Genomic DNA, 17,584 nt, shown 5'->3' with positions numbered 1-17,584 from the left:
ATCTTCCTCTCATGCCAGCCTTATCTTAAGGAGGCTTGAGTGTCAAGGAAGTTGTGAGAGTAAGTGGATGAGAGGAAGGGTTCAACTAATACCACACAGTGACGGGAAGAAGAGGTTGGGAAGAGGAACATACGTCTTTGGAAAATGGCAACTGGTGGACAGATTTGCCAGTTTGCAAAGACTGGGCAAAGAAAACATCAGAACAGTCGTATTAACATATAGTGCACCCAGAAATTAAAAGTCAAAGTCTTTAAGCTAACAAAAAACTTTGCCTTTGTAGTTAAAAGGCAGTTTTATGTGAAATTCTGTAAATTTGACTTGTTTTCCAGTACAAACATCTCAACATTCTTAAATCAAAATGCAATTACTTGAGAAGCAATATAACAAGTAAAAATGCATCAAAATTAAAACAAGAACAAATGTTTGCCAATGTTTTTTTTTTTTTTTTTTTTTATACATTGTTTTTTTTTCTCACCCCATTGGCAGATATTTTTTTCTTGTTTTAAAAAAAAAAGTCACTTAAAGGGATAGTTCACCCTAAATTTTGTCATTACTTACCCTCATGTTGTTCCAAACCTGTATGAGTTTCTTTCTTCTGTTGAACACAAAAGAAGATATTTTGAAGAATGTTGATAACCAGACAGTTGATGGACCCCATTGACTTCTACAGTAGGAAAAGAAAATACTATGGAAGTTAATGGCAACCGTCTGGTTACCAACATTCTTCAAATTATATTATTTTGTGTTCAACAGAAGAAATAAACTCATACAGGTTTTTGGATGAACTTTCCCATTGTACTTTGATCAATTCTTTAGAAAGCAAGTCTGTATCTTTAGTAAGTTTACTGCTCAAGTAACTGTACCTTGATTTAAGAGAGTTTAGATATTTGTACTGGAAAGCCAGATAAAACGACTAATTTTTGCAGTGAAATTTCAATTCTGCTTACCGTTGCTACCTCTATTCAAATTTATTTCAAATTCATCTGAAATCAGATTTCGTTCAAAGGTTTTTTTTAGAGAATGACAACTTTGCAAAAACAATTACTATACAATGGAATATACATTTTTTTTTCTTTTTGGAATACACATATGAACATACCCCACCCTCCCACCCAATTACAAACAGACCCGCATTAAGAATTCCTACAAGAGATGATTTAAATCACAGTCTAAATTATAATACATAAAGGTGAAAGGGTTAAAAATGGAAGAAACAAACAAAAAAAGGGAATAAAATAAAATAAAAGAGGGGAAAGGGGTAGATACTCTGATATTGTTGTAGATGGTTTCTCAAAGAATTTCAAGAAGGGGCGCCATATTTTGTCAAATTTATTCTCAGATCCCTGGGTGGTGTAACGTATTTTCTCTAAATTCATACATGACATAATGTCCCTAATCCAATGTGAGGGGGAAGGAGGAGCAGGATCAGGAGGTAGAGGCCAATACTTTCAGCTTCACTTTAGGCAAGCCCAAATTCGGAGCAATGCCAAAAATGCCAGTAAAAGGGTTTTGTTCAATTTGATGGTAAAGAACTTCAGAAATCGTTTGAAAGACTGATGTCCAGAACTCGTTCAAGGTGGGACACGTCCAGTACATGTGAAAGAATGACACAGGTGCGATCTGAAATCAGATTTGAAAGGTTTTCTCAATTCAATTCTGAATGGCGCACAACCTTGTCATAACACCACATCAGTTGTCCATATGAGTTTTGCGTTGCATTCCAATTATTCAGAAGTCATAGTAGTTTTGTTGGTCATGAGACATGTAAATATCAATGCATCAAATCTAGTGCAATGCTTCTTGATGTGCTACATTTGTGATTTTTGGTGACTGAAATTTCAGTCTATTTCTCATTTAAACTGTTGTATGACTTCAGAAGACTTGGATTATAGTATGTGAGTTAGATTTATTGTGTGTTCTGGTCTCAGTATTTCATTGCTCACAGTGCATTTACCAATACGTTCTTCAAGATTTTTCTTCTACGAAAGAAAGAAAATCAACGGGTTTAGAACAACAAGAGGATGAGTAAATGATGACACAGTTTTCTTTTTGGTGAACCATCCCTTTTAAGGAACTACAGCACGGAAGGACAGAATGAAAGAGTGTGCGAGAAAAGAGAGACCCTTTGAACCGCAGCGTTGGTAACAGTGAGTTTTCAAGCGTATATTTCTCTCTGACGCAGCGAGATCACAGCTTTGCTCCAGGGCTTTTTCTCCAGATTGCCTCTGAGTCACAAGACAGTGATTCTGCCAGTAACATGCTGAGCACACTTTCTAAACCTAACACTGCTAACCTTCACCATGTAGAAAGCTGAACTCTGAAGATCTCAACCCTCTGCTTTCAAAGAACAGTGTTCCCCAAAATGAACATTCTGTCATCATGTCCTTCGAAATTATTTATCTTTCATCTGTGGAACACAAAAGGAGATATTTAGAGCAGAAGGTGAGATTCTCTTGACACCGCAACACAATATTATTAAAAGTGCTATTTGAATAATAGTTATTCCCCAAGAGGACTGAGCTACTTGAGGAGAATAAGAGGTCTGGTAATGTGATATTTAGTATGCGGAGCACAGGAAGATTACAGGCGTCGCTTATTTACATAGCAAGATCTGGTGACTGTCGAAAGGCAAGAACAATCATCCTGTGACAGCCAGACAAAATTACTCAATTGGAAAATTGCTTGTGTGTTTAATACACTCAGCAGTCTTGCTCAATTTAATGGCAACAGTCTCCACGCTGCTTCTGATATATCAAAAACCCATCTAAATATTTCAATCAAAATCTTGATCAGCCAGAAATAAGGTCTTACTGCCGCCATTTACCTTCAAATAAAACATTTTTGGAGTATTTTTAAGTATTTGTGCATATGTGTGAGTGCGCACAAGCTTAAAGGGATAGTTCACCCAAAAATGAAAATTCTGTCAGTAATTACTCACCATCATGTTGTTCCAACCCCGTAAGCCATTCGTTCATCTTCGGAACACAAATTAAGATATTTTTGATTAAATCTGAGAGTTGTCTCACTTCTCCATAGGCTTCTAAGGGACTGAAACTTGCTGGCCCAGAAAATGTATTAAAGACATCGTTAATATAGTCCAAGTGACTCCAGTGGCTCGATCTTAAGTTTATAAAGCGACAAGAATACTTTTTGTGCGCAAAAACAAGCAAAAATAACGACTTTATTCCACTTTTCATTTCCTTCTCTCTGGGCCTCAGGTCTTTTCACGTAGTGTTTAAGCGTAGCGCGTCTGTGTTGCACGTCACCACGTAGGCTCACTATTGGCCGACGCTGGTCATGTGTGATACGTGGTGACGTACAACACAGACGCGCTATGCTTAAACACTACGTGAAAAGACCTGAGGCCCAGAGAGAAGGAAATGAAAAGTGGAATAAAGTCGTTATTTTTGTTTGTTTTTGCGCACAAAAAGTATTCTCGTCACTTTATAAACTTAAGATCGAGCCACTGGAGTCACTTGGACTATATTAACGATGTCTTTAATACATTTTCTAGGCCAGCAAGTTTCAGTCCCTTAGAAGTCTATGGATCAGATTTAATCAAAAATATCTTAATTTGTGTTCCGAAGATGAACGAAGGTCTTACGGGGTTGGAAAAACATGAGGGTGAGTAATTACTGACAGAATTATCATTTTTGGGTGAACTATCCCTTTAATGTCAGAACAATAACTAGAATATCAGTGCTGGATCTCGTCAAAGTGATGGATAACATGGGGAATATCTCCTGGCTGATTTGTGTGAGGCTTATTGAATTATCTATGGCTGATACTTATTTGCATGTCAAACACAGAAGCCAAAGCTTTTCTTCTGGTGCAACTTTGCACACAATAAAACATCCTCTCCGTTCTGTTAAACACGTCAAAACATCATCCACATAACCGAACATTAGGGCTGGCCAATATATTAAATGTTCATGATGATATAGAGTATTGTGGTGATTTATGGTGATATAAAATATGGTGATATAAACACTTTTTGTCTAAGGACAGTGTCAATCGACTAGCTGTTTTTAGAGTTGGGAAATTCGGGTCATTACCGGTCAAATACATCGATTCAGAACTTTATGATCAAATAAATCCAGCCTTGGTGAGAATTTTTGACTTCTTTCAAAAATAGAAAAAAATTGTACTGACCCCAAATTTTAAACGGTAGTGTATGTGGGTAATTATTGCTGTTTGTTAAGTCAAGTCAAGTCAAGTATATTTGTATAGCGCTTTTCACAATACAGATTGTATCAAAGCAGCTTCACAGTATTAAATCAAAATAGCACAACAAGGTTTGTTTCTAGTGGAAAAAACGTCCACGTTTGGTAAGGCTGATCAATAGTATTATTGATTGATTAAATTAAATTAAATATCCCCAACTGAGCAAGCCAAAGGCAACAGTGGCAAGGAACCGAAAAACTCCATCAAGTGACCTAATGGAGAAAAAAAACCCTTGGGAGAACCCAGGCTCAGTCGGGGGCCAGTTCTCCTCTGGCGTTTATGAACTAGAGGCCAGATTTAAAGGGATAGTTCACCCAAAAATGAAAATGCTGTCATCATTTACTCACCCTCATGTTGTTCCAAACCTGTATGATTTCCTTTCTTCTGCTCAACACAAAAGAAGATATTTTAAAAAAGGTTGGTAATTAAACAGTTGCTGGTCCCCATTGACTTCCATAGTATTTTTTTTTCCTACTATGGAAGTCAATGGGGTCCATCAGTCGTTTGGTTACCGACTTTCTTCAAAATATCTTCTTTTGTGTTCAGCAGAAATAAGAAAGTCATACAGGTTTGGAACAATATGAGAGTGAGTAAATGAGGACAGCATTTTCATTTTTGGGTGAACTATCCCTTTAACTGTAAGATTAAAAGTATTATATGAATGCCTGGCTGAAGAGATGCGTCTTTAATCTAGTTTTAAACTGGGAGAGCGAGTCTGAGCAACGAACAGTATCAGGAAGACTATTCCAGAGTTTTGGAGCTAAATGTGAAAATGCTCTCCCTCCTTTGGTGGATCTGGATATTTAGTGATCTTAAAGAGCGCGATGGATTATAGGGCGAGAAGATCCGTTAAATAGACTGGAGCTAAGCCGTTTAGGGCTTTATAAGTCAGTAGCAATACCTTGTAATTAATACGGAACTTTATGGGTAACCAATGTAGTGATGATAAAATCGGTGTTATATGGTCAAATTTTCTTGATCTAGTAAGACCTCTAGCGGCTGCATTTTGGACTAACTGTAGCTTGTTTATTGAGGATGCAGGACAACCGGCTAATAAAGCATTACAGTAATCTAGTCTCGAGGTCACGAATGCATGAACTAACTTTTCTGCATCAGAAACAGATAGCATATTACGTAGCTTAGCAATGTTTCTAAGGTGGAAAAAGGCTGTTTTTGTAACATATGAAATATGATATTCAAAAGACAGGTTGCAGTCTAGTATAACACCCAGGTCTTTTACTGTAGAGTATAAAGTAACAGGACATCCTACTATGTTAAAGTTGTATTGTGAGAGGTTTTGTGGGTGGTTTTTTGAACCGATGATTAGTACCTCTGTCTTGTCTGGATTTAATAAAAGAAAATTACGCGTCATCCAATCTTTTATATCTTTAACATGCTCTGTCAATTTGGATAATTTAGCGTTTTCATCCGGCCGTGATGAAATATATATTTGAGTGTCATCAGCATAAGAATGGAAACTAATTCCATGTTTCCTTATAATATTTCCTTATAATGTTACTATGCATTATTTTATTGGTGCATTTAAATGAAAATGATCAAATATCAGGGTTATTATAAAATTAAAGCCATAAAAAAATTTAAAAAAGGTTGTTGCTTGGAATGAAATAAATGTTAACTGAAATAAAACTTCAACTTTTATTTCAGCAAGTTGCCAAGGCAGTTTAGTACTTGATGTACTAAAACAACTAAAACTGTAATAAAAATGTATATAAACTATATAGACAATTTAAAATAAACTTGTAAAAATGGCAAAAACACACAGCAAAATTAATAAAACGTTAACTAAAATTAAAATGGAAAATAAAAATAAAAAAACAAATTCAAAATATTAATAAAAAATAAGTAGTATCTCAATGATACTAAAATAACACTGACAAATACCTTGCTTCCTTGTGCTAATTTAGCCAAAAACAATGCCTTCATTATTTTTAACGTGTTTTAGTTTTTACATTAAATATTTTTAATCTACTTGGGGGGGGGGGGGGGGGGGGGACAAACACAAATATAGAGATTTATATAAAATTCATCACCTGCCAAAAAAAAGTTACCAGCTGTTCACCCAAACTACAGCTGGTAAAGTATTCTGATATCATTTTTTGTGCATAATTTCCATTATGCTCATCATGTCGCTATACTACCTATTTTTGTACATACACTTTATATCCACAGTGCTCGCCTGTTATGATTAAGCAGGAAGATTCATTTTTCGGGTGATGATAGAACCGTCCTCCACGGTTGCCTGGTGAGACACTTGGCAAACGTTGCCCCACCCCCTCCCACGCATCTCATGCTCTCTTCTGGTGCGCCCACCCATCGTCTATGGGGTCCAGACTGCATCCTGGAGCTCTACATCTTTATGACACCATCCCAGCTAACAAAAATATGTTTTGCTAATGTTCCAATTAAATTATGAAAATGCTTTGTTCTCAGAACATTCAAAACACACACACACACATATATACAGGTGCTGGTCATAAAATTAGAATATCATCAAAAAGTTGATTTATTTCAGTAATTCGGTTAAAAAAGTGAAACTTGTATATTATATAGACTCATTACATGCAAAGTGAGATATCTCAAGCCTTTATTTGTTATAATTTTGATGATTATGGCTTACAGCTTATGAAAACCACAAAATCAAAATCCCAGAAAATTTGAATATTACATGAAATCACACAGTAATTACACAGTGATACCATGGTCATTGAACCAGGTTTTGGTTCTTTTGGCAGTGTGGGCCGGTGCAAATCCTGCTGGAAAATGAAGGAAGCATGAAGTGCTCTGGAAATGTCCTGGTAGACGGCTGCGTTGACTCTGGATTTAATAAAGCACAGTGGACCAAAGTCCTCTTTTCTGATGAGAGCAAATTTTGCATCTCATTTGGAAACCAAGGTCCCAGAGTCTGGAGGAAGAATGGAGAGGCACACAATCCAAGATGCTTGAAGTCCAGTGTGAAGTTTCCACAGTCTGTGTTGGTTTGGGGAGCCATGTCATCGGCTGGTGTTGGTCCACTGTGCTGTCCACTCAACGCAGCCGTCTACCAGGACATTTCCAGAGCACTTCATGCTTCCTTCAGCAGACAAGCTTTATGGAGATGCTGACTTCATTTTCCAGCAGGATTTGCACCTGCCCACACTGCCAAAATAACCAAAACCTGGTTCAATGACCATGACCACTGTGTAATTACTGTGTGATTTCATGTAATATTCTAATTTTCTGAGATTTTGATTTTGTGGTTTTCACAAGCTGTAAGCCATAATCATCAAAATTATAACAAATAAAGGCTTGAGATATCTCACTTTGCATGTAATGAGTCTATATAATATACAAGTTTCACTTTTTTAACGGAATTACTGAAATAAATCAACTTTTTGATGATATTCTAATTTTATGACCAGCACCTGTATATATATTTAATGTTTTTAAAATTATCAGTTAAGGAATTGTTTTCTTTAATTTTGCACCAATTATGGGAACATTAAATGGGATTTAGATGGGAAAATGGGATTTTCACTATAATTGGCTCAGAACATCTTCAGATCATGCTGGCTAAAAGTTATTAAAAGCTTTTTAATAAACCCAATTTCGAATAACGTGCAAACAAATTTAAAAAAGATGTAAGGCTATATATCTGCAACGCTTTCGAATATTGACACAAATCTTGGTACATGTCATCACAAGTATGACCTGAGGCTACATGCAGGGCTTTGGCACAGCGCCACCTACTGGTCAGGAGATATGAAAAATGGCTATGTTTGCTAATAATAATAATAATTTGTTACATTTATATAGCGCTTTTCTGGGTCCTCAAAGCGCTTCACATATGGAAGGGCTCAACCACCACCAATGTGCAGCATCCATCTGGATGATGCGACGGCAGCCATTTTGAGCCAGAACGCCCACCACACACCAGCTTATTGGTGGAGAGGAGACAGTGATGAAGCCAATCAGTATATGGGGATGATTAGGAGGGCATGATGGACAGAGGCCAATGGGCAAATTTTGGCCAGGATGCCAATTGATATTGATCACCATGTCACTGTAATTATATGAATCTACAGCCTTTAGTGTGGCCAGACCGATCCTATAGTTCCTCATTAGCCATGTAAAACCACTTAATGTACCGGTAATACAAGCTCTCCTAAACGCTGCAATAATGGCAAAGTGGATTTTTGTAAGGTTGGTTCCCGGTACTCAAAGCACTTTTACATATGGATAGGGGAATCTCCTCAACCACCACCAATCTGCAGCATCCATTTGGATGATGCGACGGCAGCCATATTGCACCAGAACGCCCACCACACACCAGCTTATTGGTGGAGAGGAGATGAAGCCAATCAGTATATATGGAGATGATTAGGAGGGCATGATGGGAAGAAGCCAATAGCAAATTTGGCCAGGATGCCCTACTCTTTTTTGAAAGACGTTCTGGGATTTTTAATGACCACAGAGAGTCAGGACCTCGGTTTAACGTCTCATCCGAAGGACGGTGCTCTTTGACAGTATAGTGTCCCATTCACTTTACTGGAGCGTTAGGACCCACACAGACCACAGGGTGAGCGCCCCCTACTGGCCTCACTAACACCTCCACCAGCAGCAACCTAGGTTTCCCAGGAGGTCTCCCATCCAGGTACTGACCAGGCTCAACCCTGCTTAGCTTCAGTGGGCAACCAGTCTTTGGCTACAGGGTGATATGGCTTCTGGCTAATAACTTCCGAAAGCTTTGCCCAAAAATCATACAACTTTCAGTTCAGTGCAGCATACCGAGTCGAATGATACCAATAATCCCACATTAGCCATTCTGGGGCATTTTTTGATAAATTTTTGCCTATTTTAATGAAACTGTTCTGTATAGGTTCCTTGAGTCATACCGAGAACAATGGTACCAATTATGCTATATTTGGTCGAACTTGTTGTCCGGCATTAAATTTATTTTTTTGAAAACCTGCTTTTTCAAACTCCTCCTAGACCGTAAACCAAAACTGTTCTCGAATAACGAACGCATCAACTAATTTGATGGCTTGGTGCCAAGGGTATGCGTGTGACGTCACCGTCGGCCGGAGTGACTGCGTTCACACCCACTGAGTGGCAAAAACACTGAGCGGCAGCATTGGTTTTCAGTGTGAATGCTGCGAAAAACACACAAAACACATCTAAAACGGGAAAGAGTTTAGAGATTGACTATATATAGATTTGACAAGAAATCTGAGGTATATTTTTACACACTGCCGAAAGCTAAAGAACAGAGAAGCAAATGGACCGCTGCAATTCACAGAGACTCCAGGCAGTGAAACGTGGATTTGCAGTTATCATTTTGTGTCAATATGCTGAAATGGGTAAAATCATACCTTATTTATTGTATTGTTCAAAAATTGTATTGACAACTCAGTCCGGCTGAGGGGCTTTTCCCGGAAGGGAAGTGATGTCAATGCATAATGACACCAAACTTTGTATGTGTCATTGTCTGCTCCCTCCATTGTCTGCTGACCACACAACATCAATTTGGTAACAGCGCCCTAATTGATCAAAAGTGATAAGCAATTTAATCATATTACAAGTGATTGTATATGTGAGTTTTCAGCCATTTGGACTAAAATAATGTAAAAATACCTTCAGTTACTCATTGTTGCATTAAAAAGAGCTTACGTACTAATCTCAAAGATCATAGCTCATTATTTTTGTTCATTAAATGACTCACACCAAGTCAGACAACAGATTTTTGAGTTATTCTTACACGTACGCCATCTGGAAAAACCATCATTCTCAGCGTGAACGATCTTCCTTTACCAAAGACACACAGTATGAAGGAGAGAAACCACATTCATTGTCTCTCCACAATCCTGAACACTGCATAACGCAGTTCTCTCCTCATCTGTAACTCTGACACTTGTAGCTCGCAGCAGAGAATATTCCCCGCAACAGATCGGCAGGGACGCATAAGTGCATCTCTTGAACCGTCTTTGTGCACAGACTCTATGTATACACAACACATGTTCAACATCGGGATGCTCAGGTCCAACAGCGCCCGCAGCCATGCTCATATCGTAAGACATCTGCTTACATCAACTCGATCGGGAATCGGAGAGAGAAAGAGAGAGAGAGAGAGAGATTTTTTTTTAGATATTAGTGGGTGGATTTAATAAATCGCCGAATATATTGAAACAAGAAACATCTTCGGGCTATAATTGCTTTCCCTTCCTCTCATGTGTCCACCATACATAAAACAGTCTCTCGGCTTCGCAGTGGTTCAGCAAACCTCTCCATCTTCTCACTGTACTTAACCTTTGCCACAGCACTGCTTCTATTCCTGGCAGGTTTTTAGCACATCACCGGCAGAGATGCATTGCATTGCAGTCTATGTTTTCATTTAAATTCGAGCAGCTGGGTCATCCTGATCTCTATTTGTGCACTAATGGCTCGGGTTATTAATGCATTGTTGCAGGCAAAAATGTATAATAGGGTCACGCTGCAAACCTCCTCGATACGGATGATCATCACACTACTGGGTACATCGCAACAAACCTGTCAGGAACATGTTCAGGTCGTATGTCACTTCAAAATCAAAAGAACATGTCATTTCATTTTTGCTTTTTAGGATCTGATTTTTCACATTGTGAAAAGTAACAATAAATCATGCAATGCCAAGTTGCATTAACGTCATCCAAATCAATAAATGATATATATATATATATATATATATATATATATACATATATATATATAATAAAATATCTTAATTTCTCAATTCTCATTCTTATTACTGCAATGCATAAAAAACACAATCAATTATTTTAAATGTAAAATATTTATATGTGATGGCAGTTGTGTTGCCCTAAATATGTTTTTGACTAATAAAAAAAATGCATTTTTACAGTTTTACAATATTAATGAGAATGTTACGAGAATCATCACTGAAAATAATGGCATTATTTACTTTTTTTTTTTTTTTATGTCCAGATGCATCAAAGTGAAAATAATTAGTGGAGCAATGTGCTTAATTGTCATGAAAAATAATGCATAAATAACATAAATAATAAACAATAAATAAAATCTTATGAAAAATTATACCTCGATTTATTATGTAAAATTATATACATAACTTTTTTGTTAATAATTTGTTTTATTAGTATAAAATATATTCAGTGCAACAAATACAGCCATCACATAAATACTTAATACATTTAAAATGATATCTAAGATATAATATATAAAGTTATATACATTCTAATGTGAAATGTAACCCAGACGTGTTTAAGAAATTCACCTTATTAGGAATTAAATTAATACTGTATTTGTGTTTCAAATACAATTCCATTTTTACAAAATATAGGCCTATATCTATTTGCCACACATATTTGAAAGCAATGATCTGAAATATTGATGCAAAATGAACATCCTTGAAATTCTTGCATTCCTAACAAATAACTAACTTGTCGTCTGATCACCTCTTTCTCTTGCTCTTTTCTATATTCTAATTGTTTTGTGTTCAGCTGGATCGTAGGACTGCACAGACATCAACATAAATTACATAAATGATTACATAAGGAATTGTCCAGCAGTTATGTGCATTACCACACAGTTCATGCCGTTATTATCCATCTCGTGACACCAACAGGCCAAACTCAGTGAGTAATCTCAATTATGTCCAAGCTCTTCCAGGACCGGAAACCACAGCGGCCCGTAACGGGTGTCAGTCTGAACAGTGTCACGGCTTCAGCGGATCTCTGTTAGATGGACAGCACATATTAAAGAGGAATGAGAGACAGAAAGCCAGCGTAGAACAGAAAATGTGTTTGAAGGAGAACAAGAAACAAGAACAGCAACATCCAGTGTTATTGGATGGTGTCGACACAGCGGAAAGCACTTCATCTGATGAGATAGATTGAAATGTGCGGACTCTTCAAACTTCAAACAAGAGGCTTTGAGACGGGAGCCGAGGGTGATGAATTCGAGGCCGCCTGGTGTCACTTATTCTTTTAGATATTGTCAATGATAAACTCCTGTCCTGCAGAGTGGCCTTCAAAACACATTTACTTCACCATCATTCACAGGCTGTCGGCTGGGAATAAAGCAACTCGGAGAGGATGAGAATGACAAAGCACTGCAGGACATTACAAACTCTCAGCTGCACTTTATTATGAGAATAATCCCAAAGTAATTCTGTCATTATTTACCCATTTTGTTCCAAACCTATATATGAGTTTTTTTATGTGGAAAAAAAAATTCTTTTCCACACAACAACAGTTACCATTAAAAAAATAAAATAAAATAAGCGGCAACACTTTACAATAAGGTCTCATTTGTTAACATTAATAAATAAATTAACTAACATGAACTAACAAATTTTTTTAATCATTTATTGAGCTTTGTTAATGTTAGTTCACCAAGCATTAACTAATGTTAAATAAAACATTTGATTTGAAAAATGTATTAGTTAATGTTGAGATTAACATTAACTAAGATTAATAAATGCAGAAGTATTATTCATCGCTAGTTCATGTTAACTATTGTAATTAACTAATGGTAACAGATGAAACCTTATTGTAAGGTGTGACCAAATAAAAAAGACCATAAAAGTGATCCATTACTAATGCACTATATAAATTGTCAATATTAGGGATTAATGTTAATCTGACTGCAAAAGAGATTTAATAGCTTTGATGAACAGCAAGATTCCCAGAAAATAACTTATTTTTCAGTTTTGTTGCACAAGATCAAATGCATGATATAGTGCATAAATGGAAGGACTTTTTTTTAGTCCTTTTTAACTATAAACTGGCATATAATTATAAATAAATAACATAATTTACATTTAATCATTTAGCACACATTTTTATCCGAACATCACATGCAGTTTATCAGAATACAGTTGGAACAACATGAGTAAGTAATAACAGAATTAAACTATTTTTATTTTACTTAATCCCAGAATGGAACAAATTAACCTCTAGTTTTATGCCTCAGGTGATTGGCTAAAAAAAGGATGTGGAACTGAATTCAGATTCCAAAACTCCTACTAGTCTTGCGGCCAATGAATTAACAACAAAATCACTAAGAAACACTCTGCAGACACCAAAAGCAGGGCAGCTAATGTCTGAGAATATAAACTGCTTCTCACTTCAATAATAAAGTAGTTAGAAAATCTGCAGACTCACCATCATCACTACCTGTGTGTTACGGTATACGAGAAGACCCCTAATCATAAGTGCTGCAAACAGGGAATGACCATTATAATTGCAATATCCTGACCACAGTTCACAATTACGCTGCACATAAAGGTATGAAAAGACATTAACCCTGCTCATTAAAACCAGGCCTTTTTCAATACACACGAAGCTGATGAAGTCCTTTGTCATTGTAAATCACTAAAGCTCTCGGGGACGTGTTCTTTGAACCTGAAATTGCAGTGAAAGGACATAAAACTGGCCCCTGAGCAGATCCCAGCAAAACCAACTATGGGTCACAATTACCCAGATTTTCTCTTTTAATACACTTTCCTGGTCTTAAAGGGATAGTTCACCCAAAAATCCCCCTCACCCTCAAGTTGTTTCAAACCTGTATGAATTTATTTCAAAATGACTTCTGTAGTATTTTTGTAGTAAGTCAATGGGGTCCTGGGCTACTTGACAATATCCTCTTTTGTGTTCAGCAGAAGAAAGAGACTCATATGCTTTCATTCAGAAATGTCATAAAGCTGAATTTTCAGCATCATTACTCAGTCTTCAGTGTCACATGATCCCTCAGAAATCATTCTAATATGCTGATTTGCTGCTCAAACAATATTTATGATTATTATCAGTGTTGAAACAGTTGTGCTGCTTCATATTTTTGGGGAGAATTCTTCAAGAATGGCAAGCTCAAAAGAACAGCATTTATTTGAAATAGAAATCTTTTGTAACATTATAAATGTCTTTGCTGTCACTTTTGATTCATTGAATGCATCCTTGCTAAATAAAAGCATTACCTTTACAAATACATTGAACACTTAAGCAAGTTAAATTGTATTTTTGTTAAAATACTAAACTCCAATTAGTTCTATTAACATTAGACGTTTAAACCTAAGAGACAGCACTAATATTAATGTCTTTTTATATGGCATTTGAAAAATGATTTTCCAAATAACACGGCAAGATCTAGTTCCTTAAAACAGTATAACATGCTAAAGCAACACTAAGGTCATGGGTCTGATTCCCATGAACGCTAAATAGTCGCTAGAAAAGAACCTGTTAAATGCATAAATGTAAATGCAGTTAGGGTGAGGAAAAGCTGCTGTTCCTTCCCTGTAGTCGAATCAATCTGAACTCCTGCAGGTTTATGCAAAACCTTTGTTTGTAGAGATCTAATCACTTCTCAATAAACTCAGAGTGCGAGTCCATTTCTCATGCGAATAACTGGAGAGAAAGTTGTCAGAGACACACAGTGAATCACTGTCTTAGTTAAACAGATAGACTTGTTTTTATGACTTGAAATTCATAATATGCAAATGAAACATCAAGCTACCAATCCGAGTTACCAATACACCACGGCAATGATTCAACGAGAGGACACGTTCCCACCTTGGGAAAATGATGACCACTCATTCCCACTCATGGCCCTAGATGCCACTCAACCACCAAGAAACTCTTTCATATTCAGATAAGTGTACTTCATTATGACTAAGTGTCACCAACTCTTCCCAAACCACCCACAGTGAGATTTATAACCCTGGATGTGTTGATATGTGCTAGAACTACAGTGAAGTCCAAAAGTCTGAGACATGCTGCTGATTTTTCAGATTGAATGCAACTTTTTTTTTCATTGCAGATTATTTTCTCAGCATAAAAATGTAAGTACAAAACATCCCTGGAGCTACACCTTCACCTAATGATCATGTTCTCCAGCACGATTTGAGATCTTGAGCTTCAGTGAAATCAAGAATCTGACCTTTTGCAAAAAAGCACTTACATTATCGCCATAGTCTTTAATTTGACTCTTTTTACATTATAACTTTTTCTTGTTTTCAATTTTTTTTATGTGGTTTCAGACTCTTGGACTCAATTGTACATGTATTCACCTCATTCTATTTCATAGGAACAATTAAAATGATCAAAAGCCCAAATAGATGCCCTGATGTTGATTGAATGCACTGTAAATGCCAGAAAAGAATAGAAATATGCACTAGCTTTACACACGACCAAATCTAATAGAAAATATTTAACAGCAAGTGGTGCAATTCAAAAAGTCAAACGCAGGGCTTGAACATTATGAGATGCATTTCTGAATTCTGGATAAATGGCGCTGTTAAATGAAACCAATTTGACTCATCCTGGCTGCTGTCATTTGGTAATGGCATAGTATTTGTCTTCCATCAGAGGGATTGACTGTCACACTGTGTGCTCATCAAACACAGGACAAGCGTGCATCTATAATGTGCAACGAAATGGACTTTGGGATTGAAATTGAATCCCGCTCATGAAGATTTGTCAGTTCTCGGGACAAAACAAGCATAAGAATGAACATGAGTCACAGTAATTAGATACAAACTGTTGCAATTGCTATGACATAAAATAAAACATAAGATGAAAAAAACAACGCTATTGCCAGATTTCATATCAAATACGTATATCTCATATTAAATACAAAAAGGTGCACAGCAAGCACCATATACTGTTTATCTACACGCTAAACTACAAAATATATTGAATAATTGAGAACATGAATATGCAGTAAGGTGAATACATTTTAGAAGTTCAATATATTGAATATTTAGGGCTAAGGGCTGATTGAATTGAATACAAATGATTTTACGATTAAATAAATGATATAAAAAATAAATGCAATAGTAGAGGTTTGTCTGACCATCAAAACAATTCAAGCTAATTTGTACTATCATGTTTTACGAATGTTCGATGGGAACACACTGCACCAAACAACGCAGAAGAAGATATTTTTAAGAACAATAACAACCTTGGACCCCATTAAAAAAAAACACACACACACATTTAAAGACATATGAGCACATGGAAAGAACATGTTGTGTGTGAACAGACTCTAAATCCACCTCAAGTACAAACACAACTGAATTAATTTGTGTTGCCTGCAGGCCCGCAGAATGATAAAAATAAACAATATATTGATTTCTAAAGCCACTTTTATCCATTAAATGCTTTGCCACAATATCATTTCATGCTGTTCCAAACTGACTTTCTGACTTTCTTTCTTCTGCAAAACACAACAGAAGATATCCTGAAGAACGCAGGGAACCGAACGACATTGGACCCCATTGACTTTCATTGTAAAGACAAAAACACACTGAGACATTGTTCAAAATATCTTCTTTGCATTCCACTGAAGAAAGAAAGTCATACAATCCTGGGAATCAAACTGCCCCTTTACATTTTGATCATTTAAGGGCTTTCCTGAGCAAATATTTTCAAATAATTGTGAGTACTTTGATTACTAAATCTGCATATCACATAAATAAATCTTTTTTTTTTTTTTTTTTTTAAATAAGCCCTATAATATTGTACAATATATAAGAAAATATCATGAACAGAAATATGCAGCAGAAAAAAAGCACTATGGTGGATGATGGTTATGCACTGAAATTTCCACCGATATTATTTTATCTTCTCTCGTTTGTGCTCAGTCCACAAGCTGCAATCTTACTAGCCCTGATCTGATTTGGGCAGCCCGTACTAGCGCAGTACTTCACTGACTCACAGGACACACGTCCACTGCGTGTTTCTGTTTACACCAACACAACATCCCTTTAAAGCTAATCTTTGATTGGTTAAAAACCTGAACTCAAAACATCTTTTCGCCTGCATTCTCTGATTAAACTTCCAGCACAACAAAACAAGAACTGCAAAAAGCAGAAAAAGAAAACCGCATGCACACCAACATTAGTTGGAAATACTTACTGTAGTTCATCTGTAGTTGAGAGTGTTCATGCTGTCTAGGAATGAAAGATTCTTTCTCTTTTACTATAAAAGGAGAAGGAAAAATGCAGTCTGCGTTCCAACTCTATCTGATCCCTCAACAGGCTCTGGAGCTTCTGGAGTGCTGGCGGCACATTTGATGATATGAGCAACAGGCTTCAGCTCCCTCCCTCTTTACACACACATCAACAGCTCTGACATCAGAGGTGGGATGTGCCATTATTCTAAGAGCTTTTGAGAGATATCCATAGCAACCAACCACTGTAGGAAGGATTCCTTCTTTCCGAGCAGGAATTGCCAAGTGTCTTTGAACTGACGGGCACATATGCATCCCCTTCAGTGCGGAGTGATTTCAGAGGGTTTCATTGTATCATTATCATTTAGATGGCTCTACATCAGCTCAACATATGCTAAAGAAC

General features: G+C 36.6%; 1 protein-coding gene across 1 annotated transcript in view; it reads right to left on the bottom strand.

The window, feature by feature from the left end:
- Positions 1–17,283, bottom strand: part of kcng1 (potassium voltage-gated channel, subfamily G, member 1) — a 29,731-nt gene extending 12,448 nt beyond the window's left edge. The window contains exon 1 of the mRNA XM_079849937.1: positions 17,148–17,283. The gene's annotated coding sequence lies outside the window, so the exon portion shown is untranslated. The remainder of the gene's footprint in view (positions 1–17,147) is intronic.
- Between the last annotated feature and the right edge of the window lie 301 nt (positions 17,284–17,584).

The sequence above is a fragment of the Squalius cephalus genome, assembly GCF_949319135.1.
Source record: "Squalius cephalus genome assembly, chromosome: 18".
Classification (NCBI taxonomy): domain Eukaryota; kingdom Metazoa; phylum Chordata; class Actinopteri; order Cypriniformes; family Leuciscidae; genus Squalius; species Squalius cephalus.
The sequence above is the reverse complement of the archived record's forward strand: the minus strand, read 5'-3'. Positions and strand labels throughout refer to the sequence as shown.